Below are 2997 nucleotides of genomic sequence, written 5' to 3' on the forward strand. Positions count from 1 at the left end.
TTTTTATACCCAATATATGCCAAGTGCTGAAAGCGGCGTTCGGTCACATTTGTCCCAAACCTCCCTCCAGTTTTCAAAATATCCCAAACATCCCAATATCGAGGCCTGAGCCATATTTTGGAGCCAAATTCTGGCTCTATGCACGTATTCGCAGTTTGAAATTACGACTTTTTATACCAAACATATGCAAAGTACTGAAAGCGGCGTTTGGTCACATTTGTCCCAAACCTCCCTCCAGTTTTCGAAATATCCCGAATATCTCAATTTCGAGGCCTAAGCCATATTTTGGAGCCAAGTTCTGGCTCTCTGCACGTATTCGCAGTTTTAAGTTACGACTTTATATATCCAACATATGCCAAGTAGTGAAAGCAGCGTTTGGTCACATTTGTCCCAAAACTCCCTCCAATTTTCAAAATATCACAAACATCCCAATTTCGAGGCCTGAGCTATATTTTGGAGCCAAATTCTGGCTCTCTGCACGTATTCGCAGTTTGATATTACGACTTCTTATACCCAACATATGCCAAGTACTTGACGCGGCAGTGAGTCACATTTTGCACAAACTCCCCTTCAGTTTTCAAAATATCCCAAACATCCCAATTTCGAGGCCTGAGCCATATTTTGGAGCCAAATTCAGGCTCTCTGTACGTATTCGCTGTTTGAAATTACAACTTTTTATACCCAACATATGCCAAGTACTGAAAGCAGCGTTTGGTCAAATTTGTCCTCAACACCCCTTCAGTTTTCAAAATATCCCTAATATCCCAATTTCGAGGCCTGAGTAATATTTTGAAGCCAAATTCTGGCTCTCAGCACGTATTCGCAGTTTTAAATTACGACTTTTTATACCTAACATATGCCAAGTTCTGAAAGCAGCGTTTGGTCACATTTGTCCCAAACCTCCCACCAGTTTTCAAAATTTCCCAAACAATCCAATTTCGAGGCCTGAGCCATATTTTGGAGCCAAATTCTGGCTCTATGCACGTATTCGCAGTTTGATATAACGACTTTTTATACCCAACATATGCTAAGTCCTGAAAGTGGCGGTGAGTCACAATTTGCACAAACTCCCCTGCAGTTTTCGAAATATCCCAAATATCCCAATTTCGAGGACTGAGCCATATTTTGGAGCCAAATTCAGGTTCTCTGTACGTATTCGCAGTTTGAAGTTACGACTTTTTATACCCAACATATGCTAAGTACTGAAAGCGGCGTTTGGTCACATTTGTCCCAAACCTCCCTCCAGTTTTCAAAATATCCCAAACATAACAATATCGAGGCCTGAGCCATATTTTGGAGCCAAATTCTTGCTCTCTACATGTATTCGCAATTTGATATTACGACTTTTTATAGCCAACATATGCCAAGTCCTGAAAGCGGCAGTGAGTCACATTTTGCACAAACTCCCCTGCAGTTTTCGAAATATCCCAAATATCCCAATTTAGAGGACTGAGCCATATTTTGGAGCCAAATTCTGGCTCTCTGTACGTATTCGCAGTTTTAAGTTACGAATTTTTATACCCAACATATGCCAAGTACTGAAAGCAGCGTTTGGTCACATTTGTCCAAAACCTCCCTCCAATTTTCAAAATATCCCAAACCTCCCAATTTCGAGGCCTGAGCCATATTTTGGAGCAAAATTCTGGCTCTCTGCACGTATTCGCAGTTTGAAATTACGACTTTTTATACCCAACATAGGCCAAGTCCTGAAAGCGGCAATTAGTCACATTATGCACAAACTCCCCTGCAGTTTTCAAAATATCCCAAACATCCCAATTTCGAGGCCTGAGCCATATTTTGGAGCCAAATTCAGGCTCTCTGTACGTATTCGCAGTTTGAAATTACGACTTTTTATACCCAACATATGCAAAGTACTGAAAGCGGCGTTTGCTCACATTTGTCCCAAACCTCCCTCCAGTTTTCGAAATATCCCGAATATCTCAATTTCGAGGCCTAAGCCATATTTTGGAGCCAAATTCTGGCTCTCTGCACGTATTCGTAGTTTTAAGTTACGACTTTATATATCCAACATATGCCAAGTAGTGAAAGCAGCGTTTGGTCACATTTGTCCCAAAACTCCCCTTCAGTTTTCAAAATATCCCAAACATCCCAATTTCGAGGCCTGAGCCATATTTTGGAGCCAAATTCAGGCTCTCTGTACGTATTCGCTATTTGAAATTACAACTTTTTATACCCAACATATGCCAAGTACTGAAAGCGGCGTTTGGTCAAATTTGTCCCCAACACCCATTCAGTTTTCAAAATATCCCTAATATCCCAATTTCGAGGCCTGAGCAATATTTTGGACCCAAATTCTCGCTCTCAGCACGTATTCGCAGTTTTAAATTTCGACTTTTTATACCCAACATATGCCAAGTACTGAAAGCTGCGTTTGGTCACATTTGTCCCAAACCTCCCACCAGTTTTCAAAATTTCCCAAACATCCCAATTTCGAGGCCTGAGCCATATTTTGGAGCCAAATTCTGGCTCTATGCACGTATTCGCAGTTTGATATTACGACTTTTTATACCCAACATATGCTAAGTCCTGAAAGCGGCGGCGAGTCACATTTTGCACAAACTCCCTTGCAGTTTTCAAAATATCCAAAACATCCCAATTTCGAGGCCTGAGCCATATTTTGGAGCCAAATTCTGGCTCTCTGCATGTATTCGCAGTTTGATATTACGAATTTTATACCCAACATATGCCAAGTACTGAAAGCGGCAGTGAGTCACATTTTGCACAAACTCCCCTCCAGTTTTCAAAATATCCCAAATATCCCAATTTCGAGGCATGAGCCATATTTTGGAGCCAAATTCTGGCTCTCTGCACGTATTCACAGTTTAAAATTGCGACTTTTTTATACCCAATATATGCCAAGTGCTGAAAGCGGCGTTCAGTCACATTTGTCCCAAACCTCCCTCCAGTTTTCAAAATATCCCAAACATCCCAATATCGAGGCCTGAGCCATATTTTGGAGCCAAATTCTGGCTCTAT

Source organism: Procambarus clarkii, unplaced genomic scaffold, assembly GCF_040958095.1.
Source record: "Procambarus clarkii isolate CNS0578487 unplaced genomic scaffold, FALCON_Pclarkii_2.0 HiC_scaffold_438, whole genome shotgun sequence".
NCBI lineage: Eukaryota > Metazoa > Arthropoda > Malacostraca > Decapoda > Cambaridae > Procambarus > Procambarus clarkii.